Raw genomic sequence first — 24,984 nt, 5'->3', positions numbered from 1 at the left:
ATGCCCCTATTTTATTTATAGGCAATGTTGTTCCTATTATGAGACCGAAAATGCCAGTTTCTATGGCTTCCCTTGCTGCGAGGCTTCGACTTGGTCCACAATCTGTCCCAGGATGATCAGGTATATCTATCCCAGTCTCTAAATTGGAAGCTCATATCAGGAAGAGTGAAGAAGTGTCCAGAGATATTTCTGTTGACATACAGAGGCAGACATCTTGAATGGCAGCTTCCAGAACCCAACATTAGTGGCACCTATGGTGAAGCCTTAAATAGCAACTGTGGATGTGATGGTGGCTTCATAGAAAATTCTGCTTTAATTTGTTTTGAAGGCTACTTCTCTCCCACCTCTGTGACTGATTCTCTAATCTCTCCAATGTCTTTTCTAATAAATCTCTTGTCTATAAAATATCAGTGTTAGTTTCTGTAGCTTGTAACTGTGAATTCTGTTTGTATCCATCAGGATCTAGCCAAGAAAATAACCCTTAAGGTCTTTTGAACAGATGGAATTTAACAGAGGTAGTTGGTTAGAGGGGTGATGGAAAAGCTGAGACACCAAAAAAGAAGCAATGAGGCGACCAGGATGAGGAACAGCTGGAAGATGCTGCCTGCCTTTTCCCAAGGCCAGAGGAACTATAAAAGAAGTATGCATAGAAACCATTGTCTGACAAGAGCTGCCTGGACAGACTGACAAGCTGGGCTAGAAACAGAAAAAAGAAGAGCCAGAAATAGAACCCGAAGGCCAACAGGCACACATAATAGAAACACAGATATTTTTGGCTAAGTGACTGAGAAGAGTCAGGGAGACGTCTGGTTTCCAAGCCTTACAGAAACTCTTAAAGGATTCCCTCAAAGACACAGAGAGATCTGAGGAAAACCAAGGATGAGCAACCTCCTGGAAGCCACAGCTCAGAAGCAATCAAGTCTGCCAGAACCCTAACTGGATTTCCAGGAGCTGGTCTTCTGAGTCATTCATTGAGTCTAGCCACAAGACCCCAAGCACTCATCCATGAGCTTTGGGCATCATAGCTTCTAATCCAGCTATTCCCTGGGTAATGTGACTTCCTAAGTGAGGATAACAACAGCCTGCCAAGTTTAGGTAGGAAGGTGAGAAGCAATGAATAAAGAAGATGTTTAAATGCTTGGCAAACAGAGCAATATGTTACAGCAGCATCTTAATTGACAAACTAGAGATAAGTGCATTTACTTTCACTTTGAATTTACAGACTCTGCGATGTAGCTTACAGGCACAAATGGGATATATCACCTGTCTTAATGGCAGCCCTACCTTACTGTGTAAAATAAGCAAAGGTCTGACCTTAGAGTTGATCAAAAGAAACAAGATATACAATTTAAAAAAAAAGAACATAGATTTCTTTTTCGCTCATATTTTTCTATTATATTATTTTAGATTGGAGGTCCAATATTGAGTTTATTGTGTATACCATAATATTCTTAAACTGCATACATTGTAGAATGTTTCAAACAAGTTAACTACCTGGAACAGTTATCACTGTGGTGGGAACACAACCTCCTCTTTTCTGTGCAAGCACCTGAAGCCAGATTATTACCTATAGTCACCTTGTTAGACAATGGATCTCCTGAACATAGAGTAATCCTTCTATTTGAAATTTCATATCCTTTGGCCAATGGCACACTCAGACCTTGTCAGTCATCATTACAGTCCCTATTCCTGTGAGTTTGGCTTTTAAAAATCCCACTTACAAATAAGGTCATGTGGTATTTGTTTTTCAGGGCCTGGATTCTCTAGCTTAGCACAATGCCACTTGTGTTATGGCAAACAAGAAGAGTTACTTCTGTTTCTAGGGCTGAATAGTATGCTGATATGTGTGTATCTATTATATATCATATATTATATATAACATATAATATATGATATATAATATGTCTAATATGTCATATACATATATAGATAGGCATGTGTATATATACATTTCACAGTATTTATTCATTCATGAACGGCACTTAAGATGAACCTGTCTCTTGGCTATTGGGAACTGTGTTACAAGGCACACAGAAGTGAAGGTATCAAAGCATAGGATCAATTTAAGACTCAGGAAGATCTCATGCTAGCGTATCAGCTCAGTTGTTTGTTCAACTTATAATTTAACATATATCGTGAACTTCTTTTTAGTTTATTGTTTAAGATTAGTACCATAACACAGTTAGTTCCCTGCCGAGAATCATGGAAGCTTGCTGTGATATCATCGGCAAAGCCTTACACATGGTACTCAGCACACCTCTCCCTTCCTCAGTTGACCTTCTTTTCCCCATAGCTCTAACTTGGATGAGAACAGAGCAAATATAAACTGAAATGTATCTTTCTGGGGGAGGCTACGGTGAATTTGGTCCTATAGAAAAATGCTTGAAGGAATTAAATCCAAAGCCCAATGTCCTGCTTATTGATGAAAACATCAAAATCCATGAAATTATGCGCACGTATGGCCATTAACTCTGGATTTTAGATGAGTAAGAAGAAGTTCATTTGTGCTTCTGACCACTGCTTTAAAATGTGTGCTGTCTGATATTTTATGAGGTTTTTCCTTCAGATAGCTTTTGGGGTTTCTGTGACCCAAACAAAGCATCCTCGAGGCCGCACACTGTTTCTTTTGGACACTGTAGGAAATGTGATCACCTCAAGGACCTGCATGCAATAAGGAGCTGCACCTTTGCTATATGTCAGCAGCAGCCTGATGTTGCTAAGTTACTCTGCAAAGCACAGGGCCTGGAGGCCATCTGGTTTCTGGAGCAGCCGCCTCCAGTTCAGCTGCTGAAATCGTAACACCTTTAATGAAAGACAAACACATCTGTGCTCCAGGCAGGAAAATGCTTCTTGATATGACTTTCCTCATGTTGGTTCATATTAATTCAATTGATTCAGCATGAGTTTTAATTACCCAAGGATGGAGACTCCCCATGATGAAGATTCTCAGATGGAGAACTATGTACACCTCACACTCATAGTCACTAGGATGTTCCCTTCCCTGCTGGCCTTGCCCGTTAAATGCCATGTGAACTCAGGTGAAACTAGATCTGCCTTCAACCTCATCTTTACAAGGACAACCTGCATGGTTTCTCTCATCCTTCAATTAAACTTTTTTTCTTTCCCTAATTCTTTGGCAGCTCTCCTCTTAACCATTTCAGTTCCCCAAACAGTAGGGATATATATTCCTTCACAGGTCACCTACTTTTAAATGGTAGGTGTGTAATGTGACTTTGTATTATCCCAAGAGCTCAGAATACCCAAGATGCAATTCACAGACCACATGAAGTTCAAGAAGAAGGAAGACCAAAGTGTTTGGTCCTTCTTAGAAGGGGGAACAAAATACTCAAGGGAAGAAATATGGAGACAAAGTGTAGAGCAGAGACTGAAGGAAAGGCCATCTAGAGACTGTCCAACCTGGGGTCCCATCCCATATACAGTCACCAAACACAGACACTATTATGGATGCCAAGAAGTGCATGCTGACAGGAGTCTGGTATAGCTGTCTCCTGAGAGGCTCTGCCAGAGTCTGACAAATAGGGGCAGATGCTCAAGCCAACTGTTGGACTGAGCACAGGGCCCCCAGTGAAGGAGTTGGAGAAACAACTGAAGGGGTTTGCAACCCCATAAGAAGAAAAACAATATCAACCAACCAGACCCCCAAGAGCTCCCAGGGACTAAAACACCAACCAAAGAGTACACATGGAGGGACCCTTGGCTCCAGCTGCATATGTAGCAGAGGATGGCCTTGTTGGGCATCAATGGGAGGAGAGGCCCTTGGTCCTGTGAAGGCTCAATGCCCCATTGTAGGGGAATGCCAGGGTGGAGAGGAGGGAGTAGGTGGGTGGTTGGGGGAACACCCTCATAGAAGCACGGGAAGGGGAGATGGGATAGAGGGTTTCTGGGAGTGTGGAAGACCAGAAAAGGGGATAACATTTGAAATGTAAATAAAGAAAATACCCAGTAAAAATTTTTAAAAAATTTTAAAAAGACCTAATTTCAACTCAAAATTTATTCTTTTCATTTAGAAGTAAATGTAATATAATCCTATGGATCAGAGCTTTTTGAAAGAAAAAGAAAAAGGGAAAAAGAAAGTGAAAAGAGAAAAATATTATCTCTTTATCATTAGGAGGCTGGAGTCATCAGAATGCGAATGTGCCCTATAGGATCTGGAATTGAACACCTGGCCCCCAGTAGTGGAGCTGTCTGGGGAGGTTGTGGGACCTTTGGGAGGTAGAGCCTTGATGGAGAAGTTGGTCACTGGGGGCGGACTTTGAGGACTTATAGCCTCACTGGCTTTCTGTTTCCTCTTTATGTGTCATCTCTCAGTCTCTTGCTTCCACTGCCATGCTGAAGTTGGCTGCCTCTTCCCCAAGATCCTGTCAGGATGGATTTTTTCATTTAAAGAGATTAATTTTTAATTGTTCTTAATTAGGTGTAGGTGTGTGTGTCTGCATATGGGAATGTTTATGTAAATACAAGTGACCACCAAAGCCAGAGGTGTTAGATCCCCAGGATCTGGAAAAAAAAAAAAAAAAAGGCTGTGGACTGCCTGATGTGGGTGCTAGAACTGAACTTGAGTCGCCAGGAAAAGCGGCAAGTACTCTTATTCACTGAGCCGTCTCTGTAGCCCTATGAGGTACTCATATTAAGTTCCCTTTGTGGTGTTTCATCACAATGAACAGAAAAGTAAGGAATAACAGTGGCCCCTGAACCTGGATTTTACAGAAAGAAAAGAAAAAAAGGCCTTTCAGGGCAGTAGGAAGCCATGTAAGGGGCCTGAGGAGTGGATGGCAGAGGGTAACTCCTCCTTCTGGGTTCTTCCTGAGCAGACACATCTTGAAACCTGCATCAGAATCCCCACTCCAGATGGAATGCAGCTCTGCTCACTTCCCTAAGGATGCCTTTCTTACATCCCTTTCTCCTTCAAGCCTTTCCTCAGTTTGCTTGTAATCTAATTTTTAACGTTTACATTATTTCTCAAGACTTACTTTTCTATTCTTACTATTCGCGCAGGGGTGCCTGTGCTAGGCCAGAAGAGGGTGTCAAGTCTCCTAGAGCTCGAGTTAGACAAAGAGTTGTGAGGTGTTCAGAACAAAACTAAGGTCTCTGCAAGACCAGCAAGCGCTTTTAATCACTGAGCCCACTTTAGCTCCGAAACCACATTCTCTTTACAAAGACTTGAGATTTTCTCCATCTTCAAATAGTCATACCAGAAAACCCTGTGGTACTTAGGAGACTGAGGCAGGAGGATTCTATTTCAGGTTAGGCTGAGCTACCTACATAGTTAGGTCAAGGCCAGTGGAGCCCGAGGCTATACAGTGAGATCTTGGTTGATTTTTCTATGGGTCTTTGCCTTGTCTATTGACTTTCAATTCAATCCTCTACCAACCCCAAATCTCCAAATATTAGGGAAACACAATGCTCACTAATACACCATCTTTGAATATGGTTTCTTTTCTTTGGAATCAAATGTTTGGTTCTCTAAAATTATTCCAAGCTCCCTGAATTTATTCTGTCTCCTACTACTTTGGCTTTGCTTTTCCAGTCTCCTCTGCTACATCCATCTCCTCAGCTAGACATCCAACATGAAAACAGCTCAGGATCCTGTTTTCAGGCCCTCTGCTCCTGGCACTGTTTTATTCTGCCCTGTCTATATTATCATGGACAATGATGGTTCTCATGTCTGTACTTTCCCTCATGTTTTACCCCCACTAGTCACTCTAGTGGCACGTTAGACATCATCCCTGGATGCTCAGCAGACATCCAACACTGTGTGGCAAGCACAGAAGTCTCTAGTATCTCCCTTTCTGCTCTCATCCTCACATACATCTCACTTGGAAAACTGGAACCAACACCCAGCAATACTCTTGTTCAAGCCAGGAAAGTTTCCTTTTGCATAACACGTGGAAGTATATTTAACTACCTATACTCATGATTCTACTTCCCACAGATGCCCCAATTATGTCCACTCTTTGCATTTCCATGATGGCTTCCTTAGCAAAGACATCAATGATATTTGTTTCTCTGACCCAATACAAGAGCTTTCTGTCAGGCATCTAAGCTTCCAACCTCATACATAACAACTCCCCCCATCCCTGAAAAAAGTATAAATAATATCATGTACTCAAAATCTTGTCACCTCTTTCCATCTGCATGGCTTCCAGAATCCTCCATGCTCTGCCTCTTGCCCACTAAGCCTTTGTTTGATTCCTTACAGTACAACTTTCTCCCGTGACCTTTAACCAGCACTTCCTCTGATTGGAATCAGCATCTATCGTCTATTCCTAGATGTCATATTGTCATTCCATCTGACGTACCACCTCCTCAGAAAGTCCTTTCCCAAACTCCCGCATCCTTTCCCAACAGCCTACCGTACTTCCACAGGTCATTATTCCTGCTTGATGCATTTCTCGTGCACTTTTTTCTTTTGTCTGTCTAGCCCCTTCCTGAATGTAAACTGTATAAGAGCAGAGACCTTGTCAGCCACATCATAGAGCTTGTCATCGGTGTCTTGTACTAAGAAAGCACTCAGTGCCTGCCACTGTACACATGAATTCATAGACAGGTGAAATGCACTTGAGACACCATCTGTCAATGAGTTTATATCTACAAGTGACAAGGCCAGGAAGCAAAAAAGAAAAAGGCTTGCATCAGGTCAAGTAAGTAGTGGACTAATTGGCCTATTGTTGTAAATACGTTCATTGTTATTGTGCTCTTGACTCTATCCCACTGGACCCATTTTGAGTTTTCCTCTTTGTTGTACCAAGGTTATCAGTTTGCTGCTTCTTGGAGGCAGGGATAACATTCAGCCTTTCTGGCACTGTTGTACCTGAGGTTGCTGTAGGCAAAGCCAAGAGCATGGTCTACAGTGTCACTTGTCAATCATGGCTCAGTTGTGTCCCGAGGCAGTTATACCAGCTCTAGCTATAAACTCTAGAAACTAAAATGTTGGCCATCTCTCCTGTGACCCACTGAAACTCACGATTCTTTCAAACCAGATATTTGATTGCAGAGGGAAATATTAGAGATTTATTTTATTTTAGCTGTCAAGGACAATTTTACAGAGAATTTGTCATTTAATGGAGGCAGCTTGCACATTGTAAATTGGTCTTTTCATCTACTCTGTTATCTGAAACGAGCCTCCAATGCTCTAAGCTTCAATTTTGTCCAACTATCAACTTTCTTGTTAGTTGTTTAAGAAATAAAACAACAATTACAGGGATACGAGGAAGATAAGAAAGAATGTAAGGGAGACAGAGTAATCAGAATATCTTACAATATATGAAATAGTCAACTAACAAAATTAACCCATGGAAAAATAGAGGGTGAAAATAATGCAACAACAAAAAGGAAAGGAAGGAAGGAAGGAATGAAGGAGGGAGGGAGGGAAAGAAGGAATCAAGGAAAGAGAAAAGAAAACCCCCAAATTCAGAACTCCCTTTTCTCTACTTATACAACAAGAGAAGAGAGAAATTCTGGTAAGAATGAGACAGGTCTATGGGGTACAAGCACATTTGTTAAGTTTAAAATGCATCACAAATTTAGGGGGCTAAATATCAAGTGCTGCTCAGTTGATAATGAATTGAATATACAATCAGCTGGAATAACTGATTCTTTTTTAAAGTCCCTGTCACATGCCAAACTCTTAGAGCAACTGTCTTGTTACCCACTACACTTTTAGTGGCAATATTTAATTCATTATTTCAATAAAAATGTGCTCAGTGGAAACAATTCAGATAGTATTATAAAAAAAATTGAAAGTACCTTTCTCTTCAAGCCCCACAGTCTCAGCCTCCAGATAACTAAGTCATGCGGGTTAGTTTTAATTTAATGTTAACAGTTATTAACAGTGCTTTGTTATGAATCAGATAAGGTCATAAACACATGATGTATTAATTTCGGTCAAAGCTCACAGTCAGTCCCTCTATGTGTCAAACAGTAGCACTTTCCTTACTTTGTATTTGAGCAAACTAAGGCTCAAAGAAAAGGAGAAACTTTTCCAGTGCCACAAGCATCTGAGGTTGGGAAGTTTGGCTCCCAAGTTCATGTCACAACAGTAGAATTGGATAGCTTTCCAACCAAATGCTACATACAATTCTGCATGATCTTAGCACTCACTTGACCAGTTCCCAATCAATGAGACTTTTTTGTGTTTCTTCTTCATTTTTAATCATTAAAAATAAATAACAAAAAGGCAAAGCTATAAAATTCAACTATATTGGTCATCTGTCTATTCTTGTACGTGTCTCTATTGGCAAAAATCTAGAAGTGTGTGGTTATTAGATATGTATACTTTTTAATACCACCAAACTGCCTTCCATAATGAAAAACCATTTTCACCCACCAAAAAGCCTCAAGAAACTCTGAGAGTGTGAGTTTCTATGTGCCTCCACTGTGTGGTTTTTATGTGTCTCCACTATATCATTCCACTCTTTCCATGGCTCTGCTGTTTGACGAGGCCTTCTACTACATATCCAAGCACATGGGGAAATGTGTTCATGTTTCTATAAGGTCTAGCTCTGCACACAGGGGATGAGCAGGCTTTGGCTCCTCTTGGCTCATGCTGCCTGGCACCCTGAGGCCATGAGAGAATTACTGTGAGGGCTGGCTCACCTGGGTTTAGCCTGATCTATGCTGACAGCTTTATTGGCTCTTAAACATTTATCTAGCCAGAACCTTAAAACCAATCTAAGGTTTCATTTAGTTTTACTCTAGGGAGAGAAGAGAAATGAGAATCATGCTGAGTGAAACTCTACAGAGAGGTGACCCCATCCCACCCCCTTCCTTGAAAACTTCTTACAAAAGGGAACTCACCCTTTCTCTCCAATTGTAGGTCACTTTTCTACCAGCATTTCTCTGAATCCATTGGTAGATAAAAAGTATACTTGTAGAGGGAGATTACTGAGCTCTTTCAGTCAGTGTCTATTTAACTCTTTCATGAATTACTTGCTTTGTTAAGGAAAAGTATCAAATAAGATACCATCTTGGCTTCCTTTCCAATTGCTGGGATAAAATACTATGACAAAAGAAACTTCAAGAAGGTAGAGACACTTATTTTAGTTCATCGTTCAAGGTATAGCCCATCATGACAGGGAAGCCATGGCGGCAGGAGTGAAGCAGCTGGTCACACATCGTCCACAGTCAGAGACCACGAGCAACTTGAGCAGGCATGCTACTCAAGGCAGGCTCAGTTTCCTTTCTTATAGCAGGGACTGGGGCCTCCCATAGTGGGTGGGTCTTCCCTCTTTAATCAATGTAGTCAAGATAATGTCCCATTATCATGGCTTGGAAGCCCATCTCCCACATGATTCTGGAACATGTACAGTTAACAATTGGCACTAGCCATCACACATATGATACCTACATGTGTAAAACATGTAATCTTTGTCGGCTTTCCTAGGAATGGAAGATGGAGAAACTGGGTCCCACATAAACAGGAGGGAAATTAGGGCAGCAAGGAAAAATAGGAGAGGCATTTGCTACCCTTTATTTATTGATGAGGACACTAAATGCTAAGCAAATGAAGTGACTTGACATTCTTTACTCAGTCACCAAAGAGGAAATCACATCTCAAACTCTGGTTCTAGTTACAAAACTCATGTGTCTTTCCTTGTACTAGTGTGTGTTCTGCAGACCTAATGTCTTAACTACTGTGCATTTCCAGGACTTTTTACACAATGTGACAACCTCTGCTCTACAGATACATGTAAACACGGAGTGAAATGGAGCAAAACTATTTTGCATACACATGCCTAGAAGCCTCTGTGGAGTCTATCATGGAATGGGGAGGGATGAGGCCTGGCTTGTCTCCACCCAGCCTTCTCCCTTAGTCTCTGAGTGGACAGGCAGCTGCTGTCAGAGCTTGGCACTGCTCTCATCTCCATGCTGTAGTGTGCTTGCTTTCTGGCCTGTACTTCCAATTGCATATGCTTTTCCTTTCCGCTCTCACGCAGAGGCTCCTTGGCTGCACCAGTCAGCTGTCAGCAGGTGGCTGGTCGGCCCCAAAAGCTTTCTGCGTGATTTACTGTGTGCATTTTCTGCACACTGAAACTTGGCACGCTCCCCACCACACACACTTCCTTTACCCTACTTTCTCTTACATACTTCGTGTTCCCAAAGAAGCCATCCAGATTCTCACTGAGGGTATTGGGCCAATGCCAGGCTTTCCTCAAAGACTCAGCTAGTTTCCATTATAAGATGCAATTCCTTCTCCACTTACCCAAATAAAGCATCTTATATATAGTAACTTGCCATCTTCAAGGACCCTCTGTTTTCTTCTATCTTTGATTCTACATAGCCACTGAATGAGCTGTTCATAGCATCCCATCACCCTAGAGTCTTCCATAGCTCTTGTCCTACTCAGGATAATGAATAAATGCATTCCATAGGTGGCAAGCAAGTTTCTTCAAGGTAGCACACCAGCTCACCTACCCAGTCCCCCTGTTCTCCACACACATTTCCCTTCATCTATTGTCCTAAACAAGGGGCTCTGCATTCTACTTGCTTTCTCGTTCATCATTGCCTTTCCACATCCCATTCCATTCCCTGTCCTTTCTCCACTCTGTTCCCTGGTCAATGTTTCTTTATATTTCAAAATGTAATCTCAGTGTCACATCCACTGGGAAGCTTTATCCTAACTCTATCCCCAATCCTATTCTTCCACACAGCCCAAAGAGTTCTTGCATACACCTCTTAAAGACAATGAAGAGTATCTGCTGGCCCATCACTGCCCTTTACTGCAGCTTAATGCATTTGTGGTTAGATTCTAGTCTTTCCATGATTTTATTCCAGTGCCTACTTTCTAGTATATAGTTCCAAAACTATCTGTAACAATTCTATTCAAGGGTATAATACAAGAATGTTCATAATTGGAGCTAGAGAGATGACTCCACCATTAAAATACCTAGTACTCTTTCAGATGAGCCAAGTTAAATTTCCTAGCACACACCAGGCTACTCACAGCTGCCCCTAACTCCAACTTCATATACGCATACCATCTATAAGCACCCACACATGAGTGGCCCCCAACCAGTCCCCTGCCATTTACACAAAATAATAATTCTAAAAGTCTTTTAAAATGTTCAACTGTCACTTGAATTAGTTCCAAAATACAAATTCTATATAGTGAAAAAGAAAGTCATAATCTTTTAAATAAGTAAAATCTACATGGCAATGAATGAATTACAACTACACGGTGCTAGATGAAAGAAGCCAGACATAAACAGTCATCAGTGTTTAATAAGCTCATATAAGCCCAAAGGCATGCAGAAGTCACCACTTGTAATGTTAGAAATCACAACAATGGTTGTCTGATAGGGGTACCAATGACTCAAATAATGTTCTCTCTTTTGATCAATATACAGGATACACAGGAATTTTCATGCTATCAAAATTTGAAGACTTGCATATTTGTGATTGGTACACATACCTGAATCTTGTACCTCAATAAACACTTTGATTTGGAAAGGTCCTCTGTGTGAAGGACATTTTCCTTGGGGTTCAGATCTGAGTCAACAATGAAGAGTATGGTCTGTACTCAAGTGACTCACTTGAATGGCTTGTCCCATTCAAAATGCCCTCACCTGGGAAAAAGGAGAATTAAAAAAGAACATGCTCCCTGGACAGAATAAAGCATTTGTTTGGAAAATACAGAACTCAATTATGACAGTAGGTATTCTGTGCCTGGCTCAGGGTATCACCTTGAATTTTAGCAAGTTCAAATATTTTTAGGTTAAGTCACAGTACAAATAAATAGATCCGGACTCTGGAATTCCACTCTTGCAGAGTTTGCAGGTCTGCATACATCAGTCACATCTGCTCACCTTGTTGCTTCACCTCTACAGCTTAAAATGTGTAGACCTGTGATTTGTTACCCAAAGAACCTCTTTGAGTCAGTAGATGTTTTTTTCCTTCAAGTTTGTTGAGGTCTAGAAATAGCAGACTTCAGGACATTTTCAAAACAAAATATTTCTTCTCTTTAGACAAGCATATGAATGTGGAGCAAGAGCCTGGAAATCCTTGTCTTGGCAAAAGTGTCAGTGACTGTGGCTGCTGCTTTCTGTGGGCCCCGACCCTGGAGCCAATCCAGCCTTCACTGCAGGGGTTTCTCTTTCACATTCCTAATAAAGGCTGCTCAGTACCAGCACAGATGGGGATTCTTATCCACCTTTTCCCTTCATGGTTCCTGCACTTTCTTTACTATGGCCTTCACTGCCCAAAGTAGAATCAGATTTTTTTTTTTTAATTTGAAAGTCATTGTGTGTGTAATTTGAAATTTCATGGGAGAGTAAACCGGGTGTGTGTGGCTCCCTTTAAATTACCACACCCTAAGGTCATTTTCCCTATGGGTTAGAAGATAGATCAATGGTGCAGAAGAATGCTTGGCGCTCTCTCAAAAAACCAACATTCCATGGTCACAAGGGATGGTTGGAATGTCCATCCTGAATCAGAAAATAGATACAGAGACCAAGTGAGCAACGAGGAAGGAGAAATAGGAGACTTTGCCTTGTCGGATACTTTGAGTTAGCTTCATGAAGTCCTCTGGTCTTGTAACATCACCACTCGAAGTAATATGTATCCCCTTTGTCCAAAAAAATTTTATTAGGCTTCTACCAAGACTATTTCCCATGCTCTTCTCTGTCAAATTGGGTTTCCTCTATCCTTCAAGGTCTTGCTCACACCTCAGATCTTATGGAAGACTCTGAGGTGGCTTGATGTGGTAGGTTGGCCTAACACTGATTGTATTCTAAAGCTAAGTGCTGGCCTTCAAGATTTGGAGTCAGCACATAACTAAAATATTAATACTACAGCTTGATCAAGAAGGAATTTTCTTACTGTCTAAAATACTAGAGCCCTTGATTGCTGGGTTTTCTGATGTTCTCCATATGCAGGATAAGTTATAGTAATGGTATCCAAAATAAATAAATAAATAAATAAAATAACAGAGTAACTGAAAACCTTGGTGTTAGGTATTAGTTTCTTCAGAGGTATATAGTCAGGATCCTTCCAATGAAACCACGAAGAAGGTTGTATTATTCTTCCCATCTTACAGATGAGGCTCAAGGCCTAAAGAGGTCTCACATCTCCCTAACCAGATTGGAAGCTCCATTTACCATCACCTTGATTTATCGATCTTTTTTCACTACACAAGATTTAGCACCTTGGTGGTTGGTAATTACTCACCCAATATTTGTTCAACTAAACATATGCATAGTTAGTGAAACCTAAGGCCATGAGGAGAGGATTTAGGAAAGAGTTCTAACAGTCAAATATGCTACCTTTCTACTTCTCTCAACACAGTGAAGCGGGCAAGGTTGATCAAAACCAGAATAACAGCAACAGAGCCTTAGTTGCTATGTAGTGTACCCCCGGCCTTGTCGCAGGGATGCATATTTATATACTCTTTCTCAACTATTTCTCCCCTAAAAGGATCATAACTTTAGAAAGGCAAGCAAAATCTGGGGTTCATCATTACTAAAACCCACATGCTTTCCTTGGCAGGGAGCTTCAATAGACATTCAGTTGTGGTACCCACATGCTATCAGATAAAGGTAACTAGTCATCTAGGCAAGACACCATAAATATTGGTAATTATTGTATCAAACTCTTATATACTTACTTGCATATATGTCTGCATATGTATATGTGTGTGCACATGTATGTGTGTGTGAGAGGTGTTGCTAGTCCTTGTGGAGGTAAGAGTTTAACATTGGTTGTCTTCTTCTTTCTCTCATCACCTTATATTTTTAAGACAGTCTTTTATTGAACCTAAAGATCATTGATTCAGCTAGGTTGACAGGCCAATATGCTTAAAGGATACACCTTCATTAATCTCATAGTGCTGCAATTACAGCCAAATACACCATTACACCCAACAGGTGCAGGTGTAATGCAGGTGTTGAGGGTCCAAATTCAGATCTTCTGCTTGTGAAGCCATCACTTTAGTGGCTGAGTGATGTCTCCATTCCCATCAGCAAACAGCATCAGATCTTCCACTTGGGAAGCCATCACTTTAATGTCTGAGTGATGTCTCCATCCCCATCAACAAACAGCATCTTGTTCTTCTTCTTTGCCTCGGTAGCGGGTTGACCTGTGAGTTGTGATCTCTTTAGGGGTTGAATGATCCTATCGCAGAGGTCACTTAAGACCACTGGAAAACACACCATTGGCATTAGGATTCATAACAGTAAGAAAATCATAATTATGAGTTAGCAATGAAAAAAGTTTTTGGTTGGGGGGGGTCACCATAACATGGGGAACTGTAGTAAAGGGTCACAGCATTAGAAAGGTTGAGAACCACTGGCCTAAGCCAATAACATATGACTGAAGATTAGAAGAGCAGGCACCTTTTTAGGAGGCAGCAACCTGTTGAGGCCAGTATACATGTGAAGTTGTTTGACTTATTAGATGTGTCAACTGAGCAGATTTTAGAAAACTCTGTGAATTCTGTTTCCCATAATCATGATTCCATGCTATGTATTCAGGGAATTTGTCCTTCTCCCTTCAATCACATGCTACATAGGTGTTAGAGAATACCATCTATGAACATTCGATAGAACTAACGTGCCCAGGAATAATAATAGCCCTTGGAACACCTGGTACTATAGGAAATCTGGTTCTTTGAAAATTGACTTTCCAGTAGAGAAAATGAAATCCAAACTTCTTTGCATGATTTATGATGCTCTTTACAATCCAGCCTCAACTTGATTTTACAGACCTAATTTATAACCTTTCTTTTCAGTGTCTTCATGCTTCATTCAAACCAAACTATATAGGAGTCTGTGGTGATGCTCAGGGCTTCCACTCCCTGAGCCTTCATGGATGCTTCTGAGAATTCCCTCTTCTCTTCTCCTTACCCCCTAGCCCCTCTGTGTAGAGAATCTTAAAGGATGTATCCTTTCTTGTGACCCCAGTCCAATTCCATTTACAATTAATCTCCTTTATTACTAGAGTCCCAAGGATATCTTGTTTATGGTATGTTTTATTATCTTCATTTTTTTTTCAGCTTCTCTGATTTCTCTGACAAACTGTACACTCATCCAGAGTGGAATGCATCTTAAATATATGTGTCTTTGTATTCCAGTTTTGATAACACACTCTGACCTGAATTTATTTCACCATTGTATTTTATGAAGTGCTTCCTGCACAGAAAAAAAATAAGTGAGGACAATTCCCATCATGTAATGCTAGGTTTAAGAAAACAATGAGGTACTCCACAAGGACCTAACTTTGCTTGCATTGATCTCTGGACCTGAGTCGTGGATCCCTCAATGTAGCTCAGGGTTGAAGTGGCTAGTGAATGGGCTGCATCATAATCAAATCACTGGGAAGTCTTTTTTGTCCCACTGTAGAATTTCTCACATTTCAAACACTCCAAAGGAGCCTGTGCTTGGATGCTACCCACTTATTCCAGACATATTCTCTTATTTGTATAACATCTTTCATGCCAAAGAACTTTGTGAATATTTCTGGTATGTGGATACTTCCTTCATCCACCAACAGAATGTTTTATTATGTAAAGTAAACAGACAAATTATCTTAGGGGCTTTGATAGTGTTACAGTAGAACTAAGAGCCTAGTCCCAAGGTCCCAAGGGGTGGAGAAATGCCAGCTACTCCTTTGGATGGCCAAGTAGAAGTTGACCTTAAGAGAAAGAGCTAGCTGGGCAGTGGTGATGCACGCCTTTAATCCCAGCATATGGGAGACAGAGGCAAGCAGATTTCTGAGTTCAAGGCCAGCCTGGTCTACAGAGTGAGTTCCAGGGCTACACCGAGAAACCCTCTCTTAAAAAAAAAAAAAAAAAAGAAAGAGAGAAAGAGCTACTAAATAAATTCCATTGTCATAGAAAGATCCTATGTGGGTGGCGTTAACTATAACTTGAGCAAATCTGATATTGTTTTGGGACTGGAGAGTTTTTTATCCATACAAAAGTCATACTGTGAATAGCATGAGCCACGTGACTGCAAAAGTATGACAATATTGCCATAGACAGAGTTTTGAAATGCCTAAAGGAATAGAAACATTTGGATCTAGAGAGCAGCAATGCATTTGAAAGCTGGTTTCTATCCAGTTATTGACTGTACATTAACCAGCTCAACAGTACCAGAGCCTTTACTAGCAGATACCAGTATTGAAGAGAATTGACATCATTTTATAACATTGGGCTCTAGGGATACATCTGTAACCTTTTTAGGTAAAGAACAATGGAATAATTCTGTAGGCTCAGAAAGATTTTTAGATTCTGAAGAGTCAGGGTTCTCATACTCAGCCACCTTGGATTACTTTATCCTAAGTCCCAGAGTGCATCCTTTTTCCCTGTCACAGTTGTAGCTTTAGAACATTTAGGGCTAGGGAGGTGGCTTAGCAGGTAAAGCACTTGAGAGTTATGCAAGAGGACCTGAGTTCAGATCCCCAGAACTCACCTAAAAGTCATGTGGGTGTGACATTCTACCTATAATTGCAGCCTCAGAAGACAGATACAGATACTTAGAGCCATCTGGTTGGCAAGACTACTTTACCAGTTCTGGATTTTGTTGAGAGACCCCTGCCACAAAGAGTTGAAATAGTAACTAGGAACATACTTGCACACACACACACACACACACAGACACACACAGACACACACACACAGACACACACAGAGACATACACACATAGAGACACACACACTCAAAGGGAGGAAAGGTATATGAGATTTCATGAAAAAAATAAAACTTTCGATCAGCAATAGAAGGAGAGAACCTCAGTCCTGTGAAGGTTCTGTGCCCCAGTGTAGGGGAATGCCAGTGCCAGAAAGTGGGAGAGGGCGGGGTGGCAGGCATGGGGAAGTGGGAGGCAACAGGGGTTTGCTTTTGTTGTTTTTGTTTGTTTCTTTGTTTTTTGGAGGGGAAACTGGGAATGGAGAAATTTACATGTAAATAAAGAAAATATAAATAAAGAAAATATCTAATAAAAAATATCAAAGAATTAAAAAAAAAGAAAAAAATATTTATTTTTATTCATTTTACTTTTTGTGTCTATCTTGTCTGTGTGTATGTATGTATACCCTATTTATACTCAGGGCCCTTAGAAGTTAGAAGATGTCAGAAGATCCCTTGAAACAAGAGTTATAAATTGTTATGGGGCACTGTATGAGTTCTGTGATCCAAACTCATTCTTCTACAAGAATTATAAGTGCTCTTAACCATCAAGCCATCTCCCTAGCCTTAAATTAAGCCTTTTAAACTTGACATTCACAATCAGATCATGCATCTTATTTTCAGGCAAATCTGCCTTCCATATACCATAACCCCCCTCCCCCCCCGAATACTGTGAAAGAGGCTTTGTAGTTTGTATTTTGTGTTCTGGATTAATGATTGTTTATACCTATAACTCCACAGGCCTTGTTGTTATTATCATCTGTATCCCATATTTCAAATCTTAATGAATTTTTGAAGGCCTATATCCTTTCTCTCTTGGTCACTGGTGAGTTTCCTAGTAATCTGAGCTATTGCAGTGTGTCTGGACACATCAGTAACCTATGTTCCTCCTACAGTATAGCTCCACTATAGGAACTTCAACATCTAATACTAGAAGCATTGGCTATAATTTTTAATTAAAAAGTATTTTTTATTGCAAAGTCAAGATAAAATATTCTAGAACTCAGGCATATATATGTATGTATGTATATATATATATATATATATATATATACATATATATATATTCTTGTTTGTGAGCTTCTGACATGCATGTAAATTAGTTGAAGCTCTTTTTCTTTATTCTTTAATCTTTTTTTTACAAACCAGATGTTATCCCCCCTACTGGTCCACAGAGCTCAAGAAGGCTACTAAGAGGGCCCAAGTGAGGATGCCTCAATCACCCTTGGGAGGGAGAAGAAAGAAATCACAGGTGGGGAGTACAAAGGGAGGGACCTGGATGGGAAATGCAACAGGGAGGGGAAGAGGGAAACATGATCAAGTATTGGTGGGGGAACAGGACTGAAGCCCTGAAGGCCAGCAGAATGGAAACAGGCAACCTTGGGAGGTAGGAGATGGGGGGTATCCTCTAGAATGTACCAGAGACCAGGGAGGTGAGAGACTCTGAGGACTTAAAGAGAAGGACCTTAGATAAAATATACTACAGTGGGGAGAGGGAACTTGTAGAATCTATCTCCAGCAGAAAGACAGGGTATCGTGTGAGAGATGGGTTTCTATCCCACAGTCAAAAATTCTGACCCAGAATTGCTCCTGTCTGAAAGAACTGCAAGAATAAAAATTGAGAAGAGCCTGAGGAAAAAGAGGTCTAGTGACAGGCCCAAATTGAGATCCAGCTCAGGGGGAGGCCCCAGGGCCTAACACTATTACTGATGCTGTCTTGTGCTTACAAACAGGAACCTATCATGACTGCCCTCCAAAAGGCCCAACAAGCAGCTAAAAGAGTCAGATGCAGATACTTACACCCAACCAAAGGACAGAAGCTGGTAACCTCTGTGGTTGAATTATGGGAAAGCTGGAAGAAGCTGAGGAGGAGGGTGATCCTATAGGAAGACCCGCAGTCTCAACTAACCTGGACCTCCAGGATCTCTCAGATACTGAGCCACAACCAGGCAGCATACACCAGCTGATATGAGGTCCCAACACATATATAACAGAGGACTGCTGGATCTGGACTCTGTCAGAGAAGATGCATCTAACCCTCTCGAGAGACTTGAGGCCCCAGGGAGTGGGGAGGTCTGGTGGTGTGGGCGTGGGGGACATCCTCTTAGAGACAGGTGGGGAAGGTATGGGGTGTGGAGAGTGGACCATGTTTTCGTTAAAATGTTTTTCTCCTCTTTCTTTTTCTCCTTTTTATTCTTTCTCCTCATTTTCTCTTCCTTTCCTTCTCCTATATTCTTCCTCTTTTTTCTTTCTTTCCTTCCTCTCCCCCTCCCTACCTCCTACCCCTTCTCCTCTTACTCCTCCCTTCTTCATGTTTATCTTTCTATACAAATAAGGTCTCATTGTGTAGTTCAGACTTGCTTGGAATTCCCTTTGTAACTCAATCTGCTATATGTATGTATAATGTATAGTATTACCTACATGTCAAAGATTTGCAGCAAATAATTTTTTGTGTCAGTTGACCACCTGTCTTCTTTTATGTCTTTGACCTGTAAAAACAAAACAAAACAAAATAAAACAGAATTGGCTTGGAATTCCATACACGTATTTATTACTTATTGCCTTCTGTGTACATTGATAATTAGTCTCTGAACCTTTTTTTCCCAACATTTCAAATATAGGTAATAAAAATATATGCTCGATACCACCCCAGCACTCCCTGTTGATGTATACCTCACCATGTATGCCCATATCTCTCCTTTGCTATTGTTCTGTGTTGCTTTTTCTTCCCAACAGAAAGGCCCTCCTGTCACTGTCCTAGTTGCTGACCTTCCATGCTAAGTTGGGATTTTCCTTAAGTCTGAGAGGGCTGTTTTAATCCTAGATAAAATAAATTACCTGATGAACTTCAATGACCCTTTACACAATATTCTTTAACATACACATCATGCACTGTGATTATTTTAAGAGTGAATATAAAATACTGTGTTTGTGTATCCAGCTAGAGATAGCCTTTTAAAAATGCAAGGCTTGGCATAAAATAAAATCTTAAGAAAGCTATTAGATAAACAAACATCTCAATTTACTTTATTGAGCATGGCTGTATTAATATTATAGTATATGTAGACAAAAATTAAATTATATTGTTCTTTGAACTATAACCCAGATATAAATATTTCATAATTTTCAAAGAGTTTTTTAGGTCAGTCAGTTGATACCAAACCAAAATATTAGTATCTCTGTGAATTGCATGGATTTTAAAATATAATAATGCCTCAAATGCTTATGTTTATAATTATTGCATACTTTCTCAATTATGTCAGATACATTAGCTTAAGTAATTGAATTGTGGGTACAGTTTGAATTGTGAAAGGATAATACAATTTGAGAGATCTGGATATATAAACAATTAATATATAATGTGAAAAAAAGCCTTTCCTGTTTCTATCAACCAAAACTTTTAAGTCTCCTTGATAATGAATGGAGTTAAATGGGAAAAAGTAGTGTAGACCTCAGGAGTTTCTGAAGTGTCAGTCACTCTTTGAGCCCTGTCTTAACTGATTATGGCATATCATGAGTTGCTTGCTGCCATCATGTGATGTGCTTCTCATTTCAGAAAACATGAAGCACAGAGTCCAGGGGGCAGCTTGGTACTCTACAACCTGCTGAAGGAAGGAGACCTCACAAAGCCACAAGCCATCACTTACCATCCATTTTGTTCCCAATCATCTGGCATTGCAAATCAAGAAGGCTCAGATTTTGAATTGCAAACTGATGCTCTCAAAGGTGCAGCTCTAACACAGATCTAGGGCATGAAGGGATCAGTCAGACAGTAGACTGTTAGAAGAAATTTGGCATGATGCTTCTATGCATGAGGGAAACTTACACTGAAAACCTTTTCAGAAACAATATCTTTTATAACGACAATTCTTCCATAACATCATAACCATCATAGGTTCTAGAGTTATCATGAGGAACAGAAGGAATGATAATGTTGGTTCCTAAGGTTTATGAAATTGCCAAGATCAATTACAGGTCCATCTTTATGCAATAATGTGCTGGCTGTCATGGGTGCAAGCTAACCTCTAGCTCTTTATCCCCAAGGTTGCTGAAGATGCATCCTCCTAGGTTGCCTCTGCTGGAATATAAAAGACAGGCTGTAACTGAAGAACTCAGCTGGTGAAACCATTTGGATGTCAATCACTTTTCACTTCATTTAGAGTCAAGATAGGAAAGAACAGAACTGGGTTTTATACATTTTTAGCACCTCCAGTGTGATAGTTTATACTATATGTATTAATTTATCTTGTTGAATCATTTCTGTAGAACTTTGTTGTTTGGAGGGTTTTGTGTTTTTAGATTTTTTTTTTTAAAAACTAAGGCAATGACTATTGGGGAGATGTCAAGTGAAAAATGTAACACGGCATGAATATAAACCCACAGCAAGGCTCATAAATGGGAAGTTTACTTCCTATTGTAAACTTTGCCTTTTGCTTGAGGTATAGCAAAAAGCCAACCTCATTTATATTAAGGCCAATTTGTCTGACATAGAGAAAGTGCTCCCTATTTCAGAATTCACCTCCATGAAATGTTTCAGGATGGGTTAGTACCACCTACAGACGTTTCTAACTAAGGTATCATCAGAAAGCCCCCACTGGGTCTGCTTCTATCAGTGATGATCATCAGGAGCTAAATTTGGTTTCTGTTGGAGACTGTAGACTGAAGCTAGCTATAGCAGGAACTCTTGCCAGCAGTAGTTTCTCTGAGAAGTGGTAGCTCACACCAGGTTTTCTCACCACATCCCTTCTCCTATTAATGCAACCTCTTGGTAGCAAGGCAAACTGTCATCCATCATGGGCTCTTCAGCCTCAGGGAGCTTTGTACACTATACTTTGAGCTGTGCCTTTAGCGATGGTTTCCATAACCTAAGGTTATGAAATACTCAGCCTCCTTTTCATTTCCAGTGAACATTCTTCCCTCCTAGAGGTGGGAGCAAAGAAGTACTTGCTGTCTTCTGGAAGGATCTAGGTTGAGGTTTAGTGCAGGATAGTCTTAAAGTCTCCCTTCTTGGGCTTAGGAGGATCTAAATAAATTAATATCCAAGGAGATACCAATTTTTTTTTCAGTGATTCTAAATAGTTACAAGAAGGAGTATGTTGGAAGGAAACCCTTCAGAGTTCATGTAATTATCAGTTACCACCACTCCCCTGCTAACACTGCATGGGGGAGAGAGAGATAAGTCTCCCCACTGATGCCTGGATGAAATGAAGAATCATGATTTTATTAGTCAGGGTTTTCTAGAGTCATAGAACTTGTGTCTCTATATGGTAAGGGAATTTGTTGTTGACTTATAGTCTGTAGTCCAACTCCCCAACTATGGTCAGCAGCAGCTGTGAATGGAAGTCCAAGGATCTAGCAGTTGCTCAGTCCCACAAGGCAAGCAGGCGAAGAAGAGAGAAAGCAAATCTTCCTTCTTCCAATGTCCTTATGCAGGTCTCCAGCAGAAGGTGTGGCCCAGATTAAAGGTGCGCCCCACCACGCCTGGATCTGGGACTTGCTTTGTCCCAGATGACCTTGAACTCAAGAGATCTCCCTGTCTTAATCTTCTGGGATTCATAGCCACTGTGCCTCAAGATCTCCATGCCAAGATCCAAGTCAGAAACTTGTATCTCCCAGCCTCCAGATTAGGATCACAGGTGAGTCTTCCAATTCTGGATTGTAGTTCATTCCAGATACTGTTAAGTTGACAACCAGGAATAGCCACTACAATGATATAGGGCTGGGGTGATATTCTTTATAAGAGTTTTGACTAGAAAAGAAAAAGATCACTTCAAGCCTACAGGCCTTATTTTCCTCTGAATCTTGCTGGACTACTCACCTGTCACTAGAATATGCCATCTCAGAATTATATTCTAATGCATGTATGTATTAGTAATGCGGGGATGGGTTTCTTGGAAACAGCTATCTTGTTGAGTCATTTGTATCTTCTGATATGGTGAATTTCTAGGCAGGAGGTGCTCTATAAATATCTCTTAGCTAATTAAATCAGATGCTGTGTTATCTAGAAAATAAAACCACCTCTTACTGTGCAAGTTTTGTAACATAAGATATGGTACAAAGCAGATTTATTAAGGTCAGCCTAGTTACTGGGTGTGAAATACATTGACCTTGTAGTCTATGAGCATTATAGACAAGGCATATAACCACTGATTCCTCATCGCTTTGCTCACTATTTACTGCTCCATTGCAATTTGATATCCAAATCTTGAAATTTATTTAAGAAGTCAAACCACATTAGAGCCCCATCATTCCATCTACCTTTCTAATTAATGAGTCACAGCACAAATGAAGCAAGTTTTCAGTTAATGAGCTACAAATAAATCTATGTGTAGATACTAATTGCCACTAATATACAAATTAGTTACACTCCAGGTTTGTTCTCTTTGAATTTACACTAATTTGTCTCCTTTACCCTAATCAGTTAAGTCTCATCTAAAGATAATTGTAGGGATGTGACTTCCAGGATGGAGTCTGCAGAACACAACTTTAACGGGTAACATCATTAAATAAAAACAACCTGGCAATTATTTAATGTCTCTGTACATGGCTGAAGGCCATACAGAAATGAAGAAACATTTATTCAAGGAAATCTGTGTGGTCAATTAGTGTAGACAAGGGTAGTAAGAATATGCAAAGGAGAAAATAAATGTTACTGCCATCAATGGTGCCAGGGAAATTGGATAGCCACATGAAAAATTAAATGGAACATGGACCCTTATATCCTATAATGATAATTTTGAATAGATTAAAGGCAAGCAGGTAAGATCTGAAATCATAAAACACTTAGAGGAAGACAGGGGAAGAACCCTCGATGCTGGACTTGGTAGTGGGATTTATCTAGAACATCTGAAGTCTAGGCAACAAAAGCAACAACCAAGCTGGCTAGGTCAAAGTACAAAGCATCTGCATAGGGAAGAAAATGTAACCTAAATGGAAAGACAACCCATAGGAGGGAAGAAAACTTGTAAGCCATGTGTGTGGTAAGACGTTCATACTCTACACAATGGAATACTATTCAGCTATTATTTTTGGTTGCGAGCCTATCCTTTAATGGTTGAGTCATCGCTCCCCATTCAGCTATTAAAAACAAGACATCATAAAATTTGCAGGCAAATGAATGGAACTTGAGACTATCATCCTGAGTGAAGTAATGCAGACCCCGAAAGATGTGTATGGTACGTGGTCACTTATAAGTGGAAATTAGCCATAAAGTGCAGGATAGCCATGCTACACTCCACAGACCCAAAGAAACTGGGTAATAAGGAGGGGCCAAGAGAGCATGTGTGCATCTCACTCAGAAGGAGAAACAAAATAGTCATTGGAGGTGGATGGAGAGAGGGAACTGGGTAGGAGAGGGAGTAAGGAGGGATATGGGGATGGTGATCAGGTGTAGGGGGAAAGAGACAGGAGAGGGCTGGGAGTGAGAATGAAAATTGTGGGTGCTATCTCTGGGGCTAGCTGAAAATCTAGGATGGAGGAGGTTACAAGGAGTCTATGGGAATGACCCTAGCTAAGATTCCTTCCAGTGGAGGATATAGAGACTGAAGTGGCCACCTCTGTAGCTAGGCAGGACTTCCAGAAGAAGGAGGGGGACATCAACCAATTAGAAAACCTTTAACCCAAATTTTTTCCTGCCTATAAGATGTGCAGGGATAAAAATGGAGCAGAGACTGAGAGAATGCCCAACCAATAACTGGCCCAACTTGAGACCCATTGCATGAGAGAGATCCAATCTCTGATACTATTAATGTACTCTGCTGTGCTTGCATACAGGAACCGAACATAACTGTCTCCTGAGAGGCTTCATCAAGCAGCAGAAAGAAACAGGTGCAGACCCACAGCCAAACATCAGGCAGAGCTTGGCAATCTTGGAGAAGAGTGGGGGAATAGAAGTGATTGAGCTGGGGGTGGGGGGAGCGTTTCAAGGACACCACAAGAAGACCTACAGAGTCAACTAACCTGGGCCCCGGGGAGCTCACATAGATTGAACTACCAACCAAAGAGCATACAGGGGCTGGACTTAGGGCCCCTACATATTTGTAGTAGATGCGCAGCTTGGCCTTCATGTGGGTCCCCTAACGATTGGAGTAGGGGCTGACTCTTACTCTGTTGCCTGCCATTGGATCCCCTTCCCCTACCTGAAGTGTCTGATTGGGTCTCAGTGAGAGAGGAGGTACTTAGCCCTGCTGGGACTAGATGACCTGCAGTAGGGTGGTACCCAAGGGGGGCTTCCCCTTCTTGAAGGAGAAGAGGGGGTATTTGTAAGGGCAGGACAGGGAGGAGATGAGGGAGCCAGCTGCAATTGGGATGCAAAGTAAATTTAAAAAGTAAATTATGAAAAAGA

General features: G+C 40.8%; 1 long non-coding RNA gene across 1 annotated transcript in view; it reads left to right on the top strand.

The window, feature by feature from the left end:
- Positions 1–18,415, top strand: part of LOC116101129 — a 31,597-nt gene extending 13,182 nt beyond the window's left edge. Inside the window, exons 2-3 of the long non-coding RNA XR_004122798.1 lie at positions 17,790–17,892; positions 18,374–18,415. This is a non-coding gene — a long non-coding RNA (uncharacterized LOC116101129). The remainder of the gene's footprint in view (positions 1–17,789; positions 17,893–18,373) is intronic.
- The last annotated feature ends 6,569 nt before the right edge of the window (positions 18,416–24,984 follow it).

This window comes from Mastomys coucha, unplaced genomic scaffold (genome assembly GCF_008632895.1).
Source record: "Mastomys coucha isolate ucsf_1 unplaced genomic scaffold, UCSF_Mcou_1 pScaffold21, whole genome shotgun sequence".
Classification (NCBI taxonomy): domain Eukaryota; kingdom Metazoa; phylum Chordata; class Mammalia; order Rodentia; family Muridae; genus Mastomys; species Mastomys coucha.
The sequence above is the reverse complement of the archived record's forward strand: the minus strand, read 5'-3'. Positions and strand labels throughout refer to the sequence as shown.